This window comes from Hemitrygon akajei, chromosome 6 (genome assembly GCF_048418815.1).
Source record: "Hemitrygon akajei chromosome 6, sHemAka1.3, whole genome shotgun sequence".
Taxonomy (NCBI): Eukaryota; Metazoa; Chordata; class Chondrichthyes; order Myliobatiformes; family Dasyatidae; genus Hemitrygon; species Hemitrygon akajei.
In genome coordinates, this window is record NC_133129.1 from 158,482,879 (window position 1) to 158,495,832 (window position 12,954).

The 12,954-nt window shown below is 41.9% G+C and overlaps 1 protein-coding gene across 14 annotated transcripts in view; it reads right to left on the bottom strand.

Annotated features, from left to right (window-relative positions):
- Positions 1-12,954, bottom strand: part of LOC140729646 (leucine-rich repeat-containing protein 4C-like) — a 1,048,826-nt gene that overhangs the window by 160,676 nt on the left and 875,196 nt on the right. Inside the window, exon 9 of one of the 14 annotated variants that reach the window (XR_012099387.1) lies at positions 1,331-1,427. The exons of the other annotated variants lie outside the window; for them this stretch is intronic. The gene's annotated coding sequence lies outside the window, so the exon portion shown is untranslated. Of the gene's footprint in view, positions 1-1,330; positions 1,428-12,954 lie in introns of those variants that run through there. 14 annotated transcript variants of the gene reach the window in all.

Below are 12,954 nucleotides of genomic sequence, written 5' to 3' on the forward strand. Positions count from 1 at the left end.
CAATATCAGCAGAACATACCACACTGAATCAGAAGCTCCTCCTTGCATATTGCAGTGCAGCTCACTCCACAACTAATGCCTCACCAGCTATGCTGTTCCTGTGTCATCCCTTGAGCTCCTGCTTGGATCTTCTCAAGCCCAATCTCAGAGGGAATAGGCAGGACAAACAGCCGAGACAAACTGAGGGCTCCTCAAAAAAAGAGGTTCAATATTTCAGTCCTAAACAAGCAGCCCTGGCGAGGGACTACAGAGCTGGTCAAAAGTGGGTACCTGGAAAAAATTAGGCACAGAACTGGACCACTCTCCTACAGAGTGGAGTTTGCATCTGATGTCATCTGGAGGCAGAGCATTGATCAGATGAGGACAGCAGAATCAATTATTAGAGAAGACATGTCTGGAGTTCTCAGAACCACCTCCTGCAGTCCCAGAGTCAATGACTATGGATCCATGGACAGCATGGATCACGCTCCAGAACCTTAGATTGTTTCACAGCCACAGGTCTCTCCTGCCAAGCAGAGTGAGCCCACCCCCCCCGCCCTTGTCAGGAAAGACCTTGTCATACATACTGTATATTATGTAAGTTGAGGTGCATTCTATATTGAGTTGGAGTTTATAGCTAAGGAGGGAGGAGTGTTGTGTATTTAATATTTCAGTTATATTTGAGTTACATTGTAAATATATTGTTTGATTCAGCATTATTTGTTGTTTATGTAATTCATTATGAATTACATGTGAAAGTATGTGAATGGCATGTGCCATTTGCCACCACGTCATATGTGATTGCCTTACTAAAGTCAAATGAAGTGGACACATTTTCCCTTCTCCCATGTTTTATTTTCGATTAGTTTTTGGAGTTATAAAATATAACAGTACCAACTGTCATGATTTTGAACCAGCACGGATAATTTCAATCACCATTAGTCTGAACTGTTACTTTGGCCCACAGACTTACTTTCAAGAACTCTTTACAACTCTTGTTCTCAGTATTTTTTTTCACAGCTTGTGTTCTTCTGCACATGTTGTTTGTCAGTTTTTATCTTTAGTTTTCCTGAAAATCTATTGTATTTTTTTTCTGTAAATGCTTACAAGAAAATGAATGTTAAGCTATATTGTAACATTTACATACTTTGATAATAAATTTACATTGAACTTGGAGTCACCTGGTTTACATGTTCATATATTACACAGTTAGCTTTCTTCACATATTTACCATTGCTGGATGTTATAAAAACAATGCATTTCCCACATCATCTCTTGGATCCCACAGACTGCCAAATTACCACTTGCTACTGCTGAATTTTTGAAATGTTAGTTTCATTTTACTGAGGACCGGAGGTTTTATGAATTAAAACTCTTCATGATTTCTAACATCGATCAATATGGAAAATGATTCATCACCATCATCTCAGCTGGATACATATACACATCTGTAAAAGAAAATGTAGTATTTTAATGTACTGTGCTAAATCTCAAACATCACAGCCCTCTAGCATTCACCATTATGTTATATTATATTTTGTAAAGCATTGGATGAATGGCTTGAGGGCTAAATAACAATTTAGCTCTTTCTGGACTCGCAACATGTAGAATGTCTGTCCAAGTTAAACACTATAGTTCTGTTAATGACTAAATGTGTGCTGGGTACTTTGAGTGCTGGATTGATGGATATTTTCTTAGTGCTTGTCTGCATTTGGGCTTATCACTTATGTGTAAACATTAATGTTCTTTTGTAAATCTAAAGAATGTGTTGCAATGTCTAATTGATTTGTGTGGATTTTGTGAACACTGTGTTAATGGACACAGGGTGTGTTTGAAAAAAAAAAGGCTGTGTTGAGACAAAAGAGCACAGTGTCTGTTTCTGGATCGCTCTGTGCTTGTAAACCTCATATTTATTGGGATACCTTCCATGATTTCATTGGAATTCAACTGAGGGTTGGCAATTGCGATCGGTGCCTGTGGTTTCATGAGTGGGTTGAAATTCCGAGTTCCCCCAAAAACAGCAACAATCAATTGACGACTGAGAATTGTGAACCCTGATTTATTTGTGCTTTCTATCTCATAATAATAAATTAGGCTTAAGTTACTTTGTTGTGCTTGTATGCTTATTACTACAACTGAAACTGCTTGGAACTGATTCATCCAGCCTGTAACAATTATAAGCAACTGCTTTGAGAGGCTGGTTAAAAATTATATCTCCAGCATGCTACCACCCACACTGGACCCCCTACAATTTGCCTACTGATGGAACCGGTCTACCAATGACGCCATAACCACAGCACTACACACCGTCCTCACTCACCTGGTGAAGAGTAATGCATACATTAGAACACTGTTCCTGGACTTCAGTTCAGTATTTAACACTATAATTCCCTCCAGACCTGACAGGAAGCTCAGAGACATCAGCCTGCACCCCACCTTGTGCAGCCCGATCTTAGACTACTTATCTGATTGCTAACAGGTGGTAAGGATGGACTCCCTCTCCTCTGTCCCTCTGACCCTCAACACAGGTGTGTCCCCCCCCCCCAGGACTGTGTTCTGAGTCTCCTTCTCTATTCCCTTTACACCCACGACTGTACTGCCACACACAGCTCCAATGTGCTGATCAAATTCACAGATGGCACGACTTTGACCAGCCATATTTCTAGTGGTAATGAGACAGCCTACAGAGAAGAGGTTGACACGCTGACACAGTGGTGCCAGAATAACAACCTCTCCCTCAATGTCCAAAAAACAAAAGAGCCGATTTTGGATTACAGGAGGAATGGTGACAGCCTGCAGTTGACAGAGTGAGTAGTTTCAAGTTCCTCAGTACACACATCACCGATGATCTCACCTGGACTGTACACACCGGCTTTGTGGCAAAATAAAAGCACAACCCCATCTATTCCATCTTAGTGCGACATGGGCCCCAAAATGCTCAAGACCGTTGTAACATGCTGTAAGGATTCACTGCTAAAGTAATGGCTTCTCTGTAATGTTCACTGTCGAGGTAATGGTTTCTCTGTAGCAGCAATATCTGGGTTATGTCTGAAGAAAACCGGACTGTGGTATGCATGTTAGCCAATCAGAGATTTTTGCTCCGTCTTGTGAATCTGGAAGGTTTTTTGCGGTCTTTGCGAGGAGAGCTGAAGAGGGAAGACATGAGTGGAGAGAGCGGGTAGACCACCAGATGGAGTGGACTGGGATCTGAGGGTCCAAAGGTCGGCGATGCTCGGAGATTGATGGTGGAAGAATGGCGACTGAGTGAGCTCTAACGTGCACTTTAGCCTTTTCCTTGAATTGGGCCCTTTTTAAAATTTTCATTACTAACCCTATATTCACATTAAGATTCATAAAGTTCAATCATTTAATTGCATATGATGTACTGTCTGATATTTTGTGTTGTGGATTTGTAACTGGGCGGTACATTACACAGCATCCACACAAACGTGATTGCTCAGTGTGGCGGGGCCAAAGGATGTTTTCCCCTAGACGAACACGAGCTGGGTGAGCCTGAGGGTTACACCTTCTACAGGGGCACCACTGAGAGCATCCTGGCTGGCTGTATCACCGCCTGGTACAGGAACTGCAACAACCTTCATCACTAGGCACTGCAGAGAGTGGTACGGACCGCTCAGTGCATCTGTGGATGTGAACTACCCTCCACTGAGGACATTTATAGCAGCAGGTGCATAAAGAAGGCCTGGAAGATAATCGGAGAACACCAGTCACCCCAACCATAAACTGTTTCAGCTGCTTCCATGTGGCAAATGCAACCGCAGCATTAAAGCAAGGACCAACAGGCTAAGGGACAGTTTTTTGTTTCTACAAGCTATTTGACTTTTAAATACACATGTCTGTACATTGCAACAGAGTCATAAGGCAAAGATTTTTTACTGTCTCACCTTGTGGGACGGATGTAAGATTTAAATAAGTTCTCTGGCGCTGCGAATAGGTTGCAGGAAAATGTGGAGGTGGACAAGCAAGCCAAGCGATACTGTAGTTGAGACCTATCAAGTGTCTGGATGGACGGATGCTTCTGAGGGTTTGGGTTATTGGCTAAAGTTCTGAGATGTTCGGAGAAGGTATTTGCTGAATTGTCTGATGTTAAGGACAATGTATGTAGAATCACAGTACCTTAAGTATATTGATTTTCCCTCCAAGGTGGATTCTTTGCCTCAAGTACGGTGGACTTTTATGTCTGCATTGTGGCATATGAGTATCCAAACAGCTAAACCCTCTGAGGAAAACAAGTGACTGGAGCGCAAAGTTCTCAGAACATACTTTAAAAGGAAACACCGTAGGCGGGGCAGGGAACAGGAATAATATAATCAAAGCATGCGCCCTCAGACATGTAAATGTTAAAGAGGAACGCAGGCATGTTGATGAATAAAATCAAGCTGCAGCGGCGGTCCCTACCAGCACTGGGACCACGATCTGTAATTGGACGAACACCGAATTATAGGATTTAGCCCAAAGCTGCATCAACGGCCAGGGGAATCCTCGCCTGGTCGGCTCACCCACCTGAAGGATTTTCGGGCCTCACAACTGACTTAATGTGCAGGAATTGGTTCAGTTAGGGTCATAAATGACGGACCCATTGGTCCTGGCTGAATTGCAGGCTGGTTGGGTTTATGCACAGAACTGAACGCTCCCTACAGGCAATGGTCATAGACGCTGTCCGTGCTTGCTACCCTGCCCCTCTGGATTGGGATGTGGCTCCTCATCTCTGGAATACCACGCCCCGCTCCCCATCTCCAAGGCTACAACTTCATGATATGGCAACACAATCTGTCATTTATAATAATAATGCGTTTAACGGCCCTGAGGCTGTCCCCTTTCCCTTGGTATGGACTTCCGATTGAAGAAATGGGGGCCCTCACAATGGAGCGGTATCTTGCTGGCTCTGTTAGGGCCAGCTGAGGGTCAGACTGTTGCAAATAGGAGTCTATTGACCCAGCTTGAAGGGTCAGACATAGAGTGGAAATGGGTCCAGGTTAATACTGTTTTTAAATCCGGCGGAAGCGGAAGAATTCTGAGCGCCTTATGTATAGAGCTGGGAATATTCCAAAGCTGCAGACGACTGTGCCCCAACAGTCGGTATCAAAGAGCCCTCTTCCCACCTCAGTAGAAAGGAAATGTGTCTGTCCCTCCTGAGGCAGGACTGGAGAAGGAAAAAAATTGACCATGTACCTTCTTGTGTTCTTTATATGTTACACCTTGAGCACTGTGACCCAGGTGGGTTGCATTCGACTATAATGTTCATCCCAAGAAGGGCGTTCACCGGTTATATCCCAATTTGGGTGAATTGGACCCTGGATGGTGGGTTACTCAGCCCATCGCCTTGGGGGTATGACCAGTGCACCGGCACCTCCACTCTTGCTCTGGCAACTCATATTTCCAGCATTCCAGAGGGAAACGTGAGGCCATATCCTTTGGTGGTTACCAGGTACCAAGCAGCGGTGAATCTCCGTGGTGGATACTGGGGCTCATATTACCTTATTTCATGGCAATCCGGATTTATACTCAGGAGAGCTAGTTTGTATTTAGGGATATGGGGGCTGTACAAACGAAGGTTTGTTTCACTATTGGCGAGGGCCTCCTCGGTCCTACCTTGTGCTCATCTCCCAGGTACCTTCAAACATCTTGAGAATTGATGTGTAAATGAGAGCTTTTATCACAACACCCTTTGGCAAATTTGCTTTTGCTATTCGAAAGGTGTCTAGTCTGTGTGGAAAAGCACAATGGGAACCTGACTTTATACCCTTTCCTTTGCAAATAATAGTTGCTAATCTATATTTTATCCCAGGAGGGCATAAGGAAATTGCTAAAACAGCCGAGTGCCCTTGAAACCTGGGATTCTTTATTCAGCCTCATGCCCTTGTAATAACCCTGTTTGGACAATTCAGAAACCTGATGATTCAGTGCACATGACCATTGAATACCGCTAGTCAAATCAGTTTGCCCCTCTGCAGGCCACAGCTGTTCTAGACATTGTGACCCCGACTGAGGACTGTTCTTCCGAGACTGACGGTTATTGTGCTCTTAAAGATTTGACTAATCTTTTCTTCACCCTTATTGCTGAGCAGTCCCAGGTTAAGTTTGCTTTCACGTGCAATGGCTTTCAGTATGCCAGTGACACAGTTTCCACAGGGATATGTCCATAGTCCTACTAATTGCCATAGTGTGGTCGCCTGGATTTACCTGAATGTGTCCTATCCCCAGCATTAAAGTAGCTCACTATATAGATGATGTGCTATAGTAGGGATCCTCTGAAGAGGGGGTTTCTGAAGCCCTTAATACTTTGATTGATCACATGCAATCGAGGGGATGGGAAATTAATCCTGATAAGTATGATGCCCAGCTACAAATGTTCATTTTCTGGGAATACAATGGACTAAGGGCAATAGGATAATTCCTGAGAAATTTGGAAATAAGATCCTACATATGCCTAAGTTACAGGGAAAGTTTGAACAAGTTAGGTCTTTATTCTTTGAAGCGTAGAAGGTTGAGGGGGGACTTGATAGAGGTATTTAAAATTATGAGGGGGATAGATAGAGTTGACATGGATAGGCTTTTTCCATTGAGAGTAGGGGAGATTCAAACAAGAGGACATGAGTTGAGAGTTAGGGGGCAAAAGTTTAAGGGTAACACGAGAGGAAATTTCTTTACTCAGAGAGTGGTAGCTGTGTGGAACGAGCTTCCAGTAGAAGTGGTAGAGGCAGGTTCGGTATTGTCATTTAAAGTAAAATTGGATAGGTATATGGACAGAAAAGGAATGGAGGGTTATGGGCTGAGTGCGGGTCAGTGGGACTAGGTGGGAGTAAGCATTCAGCACGGACTAGAAGGGCCGAGCTGGCCTGTTTCCATGCTGTAATTGTTATATGGTTATATGGTTATAGCACCTACTACGACAAAACAAGAAGCCCAATGCGTTGTTTGCCTTTTGGTACATAGGCAGCATCGCATACCCCATTTGACTATGTGCCTCCAACCCTGGTATGCTGTGACCAAAAATAAATTAGGTTTTGTATGGGGCCCTGAGCAACAATCCGCATTTGAGACTGCAAAGGAGGCTTTGTTGCGGCCTCATCCCTATCCCTTCATCAAGAGGGCCTTCCCTTTGAACTAACACACACAAAATGCCGGAGGAACTCAGCATCTATGAAACAGTTGTCTGTACTCTTTTCCATAGATGCTGCCCGGCCTACTGAGTTCCACCGGCATTTTGTGCATGTTTCTTTGATTTCCAGCATCTGCAGATTTTCCCTTGTTTGTGACTGGACTCCCTCTTGAACTGCAAATTTCTGTTAAAGATTATGTGGCTGTCTGGAGCCTGTGGCAGAAGTATGGATGAAATAATATGCCTCTGGGTTTCTAGTCCCGAAAGTTTCCTGATGCTGTGACCAGATACTCTGGGTTTGAGAAACAACTTCTTGCCTGCTACAAGGGCTTTAATAGAGACTAAAACACAGATGGGAGATTTCCTCATCTCTCTCTGCCCTGACCTTGCTATTATGGGATGGGTACTCTCTGACAGGCTCACCCATAAGGTACGGTGTGCACAATATAGTTCAATCATCAACAGGATGTTGTGTGGAAGAATGGTTGGAAGGCTTCTGTCTTTAACCCTCTCATCCGACAAGTTTTGAAGACGGAAAGCTTTGATGGATTGAGTCAATATGCAGAGCAGTTAGTGCATACTGTCATACATGAAACCAAAGAAGCTCCTATTTACACTGATTCTTAGACTGCTGCAATTCAAATTGCTATCTGCTTGCCCTGGTGGACTCAACAGTCTTATGCTGTTATGGGATGTCCCTTACGGGGAAGAGTTATGGAGGAACTTTTGGAACTGGTCATTGTATGTTACAATGACAGTTTACCATGTCAACACTATTTGAAAGATGATTCACCGATGACAATATTTAACTTGCTTATGTTGATATGGTGACATGTATCCCTCAGCCTCCATTATTGCTACTTGCTCAGTGGACCCATGAGTTTCCTGGTCATTTGGGGATACAGGGTACCACAGAGTGGTCCAGGTAGCTGTGATTATTCCTTCCCATTGATATAGCTCATACAGCAGTAGGGAATTGTGGGCTATGTTTAGAAATTTAAGGACTGACAGCTTTTAAAACAACCCTTGTCTGCCATTTGCTGTGGGCGAGCTCCTCACCGATTTGGCAAATACAAATTTGTTCTTCCCTTTCCTTTACAGAAGCAATTCCAGTACCTCCTCACTATGGTGGACATTTGTTCTGCTCTTTTGATGACAATCCCTACTGTTCAAGCTAATCAGGATGGTACCCTTTGGGGATTAGAACATCTCTTTACTGCCTATGGTGATCCCCTTGAAATTCAATCTGATAATGGTTCGCACATTTTGGGTTCCAGGGTACAGAGTAGGCTGCCTCTAATGGTGTATGGTGGGTCTTCCATGTCCTCTATTATCCTCAAGCCAGTGGCCTGATTGGCTAAAGGAATGGCCTATTAAAACAGAAAAATTGTTTACTTATTCCTGTCCAAACTTTATCTGGAGGGTTAACTGTCCTTCCTGGGCTTTGTATAATTTGAATAACTACCTCTTGAAAGGAGGCACTTTTTTTTTTGTTAATAACAGGACAATATATTTCTCTTGTTCCTGATGGCATAACTGAATGTGCTGATAAAGTTCTGCAAGGAGGTAAAGTGTTTGAGACATACCTGTCTTCCCCTACAGTGGAAGGTGAGTTTATAGCCAATGGACAAGGGTGATGATGTGAAGACAGGCTCGTTCTATGTGTGTGGATAAGGTTAAACTGACTAAGGGAGAATGAAAACTTTTCTAACTACTGTATCACTCCATTTTTGTTTTTAAAGGTTCCTGCCAGAATGTTTCTTTCTGTAGTTTTAATGGTTGTCTTGTGTTTTGTTGGATGTGGGACTTCTCTTGAGACCCGACAAGCCATTGATTACACTATGATTTGTGGAGATTATTTTATTGTTTCAGGAAAAGAGGTACATTGTGTGATATGTGCTATTTGGGGGCCTATAAATGTGAGGGAATTTTTTGAACCTCGAGTGACTGGCCTCATGTGACTTTTTACTGTGAAACATTTGAAGTGCCAAATTGATTGTAATTTGACTCTTGCATATCTGATTACAGTGTAGTGTTTGTAAATCTTACACATTCTGTTTGGGCTGTCAATAAGATGAGGACACATATTTTAATGTGAATGTTGAGGTTACTCCTTGAATATGTATACTTTTCATATTTTAATAATCATGATAATATTAGTTTTAATCGTCTGAGGGATATTAATATATATTCTTCATTTTAAGCAGAATGAGGAGTTCAATGAGTCTTTCAACTGTCAGACATTCAAGGGGTGGATGTATTCTATTAAATATGGTAAAACATTGGATGAATCTCTGGAGGATAAATGACAATTTAATGCTTTCTAAGCTCACAGCATGTGGAGCGTCTGTACAAAGTAAACACTGTAGGTCTGTTAATGACACAATGTCTGTTGGTCACTTTGAGAGCTGTGTTGATAGATTATTTCTTACTGTCTGTCTGCATTTGGGCTTAAAGACAAGAGAACATCTGCAGATGCTGGAAATCCAAGCAACAAACACAAATGCTGGAGGAACTCAGCAGGCTGGACAGTATCTATGGAAAAAAAGTACAGTCGATGTTTCAGGCCGAGACCCTTCAGCAGAACACAGCTGCTGTCGAGCCTGCTGAGTTCCTCCAGCATTTTGTGTGTGTTGCTTGTATTTGGGCTTATGTTTTTTTGTAAATCCAAAGGAATGTTGTGTGCTCCAACATAACGGGTAGTGGCTAACTGATTTATGTGGATATGCTGAACACTGTGTTACTGGATACAGGGTGCGTTTGAAAAAAAAGACAGGCTGTGTTGAAACAAAAGAACAAAGTGTTTCGCTGTTTCTGGATCGCTCTGCACTTGTAAAACTTGTGTTTATTGGGGTGCTGTTTCTGATTTCGTCAGACTTCAACCGAGGGCAGGAAATCATAATCGGTGCCTTTGACCAGGGGGTGGTTTCACGAGTGAGTCGGAATTTGGAGTTCCCCCAACAACAGCAACAATCAAATGGTGACTGAGAATTGTAAGACCCAGAACTTTGGTAGCAATCTTTGTACTTTGCTACATAGTACTTTGTTTGGTTTATTTGTGCTTTCCATTTGCTGGTAATAAATTAGACTTAGTTGTGCGTGTGCACTTATCCTCACATCTCCTGGACACTCAAATAGTTTGGGACTGATTAATCCAGCTCATTACAACCACTTCTGATGCAAAACTGGGAAAACATAAGGAACCGACAGCTTATCTGACACTCCCCCTGTTAGGCTTCAGACATGAAGTAAATCAACTGAATCATCACTTAAACATTCATAATTCAGTTTTGAGCTCCAGTGCACTTTTTAAACACTAACTTCTTTTTCATCTTATAATTACTGATGCCAAAATTTATTTGCCTTTGCTCAAGTGCCAGGGTGATTTTAAAAGCCTTTCCACTTCAGCAACCAAATGTTTTTTGAGTATTTCTCAGACTTTTCTTTCACTTGCTCCACCTGGGAAGTCATGACATAAATGATCGCCCTTGCTTAGGATAAAATCTCCAAGTTTACTATTTGAAAGTTTAAAGCTGTGATGTCCTCACCACCTTATTTGTTGTTCAATTTTCTGGATGCAACTTCTCTGTCCCACTTAGAGTCTTCAATGTCTGTTTAAATTTTATTCTTAGGCATCTCACTTTGAGTCTGAAAAAGGATGAAAGGTTTCTGCAGATGAACGAGACTGTGGAAATGGATCAACCACAATCTCAATAAGGTACAGAGGAGTTTTGAAGGGCAGTGACCTAATTTGTATATTCATATGTTACCAGTTACTCTTCTTCACTGATTTATTGGTGTAAAAATCAGCTTATATTAAAAAAAACACTGATTTATTGCTATTTTGCACATCATAACTTAAGGTGTTTTGAGGAAATTATAGGGAGGATTTCAGAGGCCGTTTTTTTTTCAGTCAGAGAGGGGTAGGAGCATGGATCATACTGCCAGGTAACATCAACACATACAAACAAGCTGGATGAACTCAGCAGGTTGGGCAGCATCCGTTGAAACGAGCAGTCAACGTTTTGGGCTGAGACCCTTTGTCAGGACTGAAGTAGAAGGAGGTAGGGGCCCCATAAAGAAGGTGTGGGTGGGTGGAAAACCAATCAGAGGAAAGATCAAGGGGTGGGGGAGGGGATAGGCAGGAGAGGTGAAGAAGGAATCTAAGGGGAAAGTACTATGGGTAGTAGAAGAAGGCAGAATCATGAGAGAGGTGATAGGCAGCTAGAAGAGGAGGCAGAGTGAAAGTGGGATGGGGGAAGGGAGAGGGAGGGAATTACCGGAAATTGGAGAATTCGATGTTCATACCAAGGGGCCAGGTATATTGGTGGAGGCAGATAGAGACATTTAAGACTCTTAGATAGGCACATGGATGAAAGAAGAATGGAGGACTATGTGGGAAGGAAGGTTTAGATTGATCTTGGAGTAGATTAAAGTGTAGGCACAACATGGTGGGCCAAAGGGTCAACTGTACTGTTCTATGTTCTATGTACAGCTACACTGTGCATTTCTGCCCATGTATGCTGTATGTATGCCACACATACTCATTCAACACTCTTCACAGTTCTATGTTTTCTACCATTATTTCCTGACATCTCTTGTATCTGATAGCATAAATTAGATTTACTTTTATTTTTTATCTTGATTGCATGAACTTAGAAAATGTTACATAATTTCATAATGTTCCTTATTGTGAGGACATATCTATCTCAATGTATATCATAAGCACGTCATTCAGAGATCTAAATATCCTGAACATGTTGTCAGCTGCGAATTGCTTGTGCTCGCTGCTGATATACTTACTAACTCGTATGTGACCATGGTACTCCATGACCATGGTCAGAAAATTGCTGAAGGAATCTATGCAGCAGCATAAGGATTTCAATTTGCACATGGAAGTCCAAAATTCCTTAACACTTACAATGATAAGTGTTAGCACAGAACTGTTAGCATTTCCTAGCAGGTTTCAAATGCCTACGATGTAATAAACAAATACATCTATTAATTTTCCTTCTTTGGTTCAAAGACTCAGAATGAAGATAGAATTATGCAATGTTCAACAGGGGAATCTGATGAAAAACAATGTTGTTCTTTGAAATAGATGTTGTCATTAATCAGCCAGTCCTCACAGTAAACTGAGATCAAAACTGAATTTTATTGGAGATGTTGCAGTGGGGTGGAGGTGGAGGTGAGCAACATGATCCCTGTGGTTTAACTCTTTGATTTGAATTTTTTTTTTGCTTGGAGTTGGGATTATGAATCTCTTGCAAAATAGGACCAAGTGGACATATGCTGTAGATCGTTACAGTGTTTGTCTGATAAAGCCAATGTTGGTGCCGTGATAATTCGACAGTATATCTAATTAAGGTTTATTATGTTGACGTTCAGTATTTGTCCTGTGTTCATCCAAACTGGCTTTTTTTTGTCTATTAAACATTTAAGCGAATAATCTTAGAATATGGAAGCCCTGTCTATTTAATTAAACGTCAACATTGGGCCAAGGTCAAGATGTTAACAGACCTGCACAAAGTATCTGGTGAACTCATTTGTTATGGAGGTAAAGCTCCAACACTGCACCTTCCTCTCGGCCTCAGGTGTACAATACAGCAAACAAGCTACTATACGGTGACTTGTTTGCATTTTCACATTCCATGTGTATAAATGTACATGGTTAAGATTTTTTCTTGATCCTCTATTCTCGGATAGGGGTGATAGACCAGAAATATTGGAAGAGCCAAATCTATTGAGAATAAATGCAACTATTCTACCTTTCTTGTTCTTCATGACTCTTGTATTTTACTTCATTTTGTATCTTTTGAATTGCAGATTACCTGAAGAACAACTATAAAAGA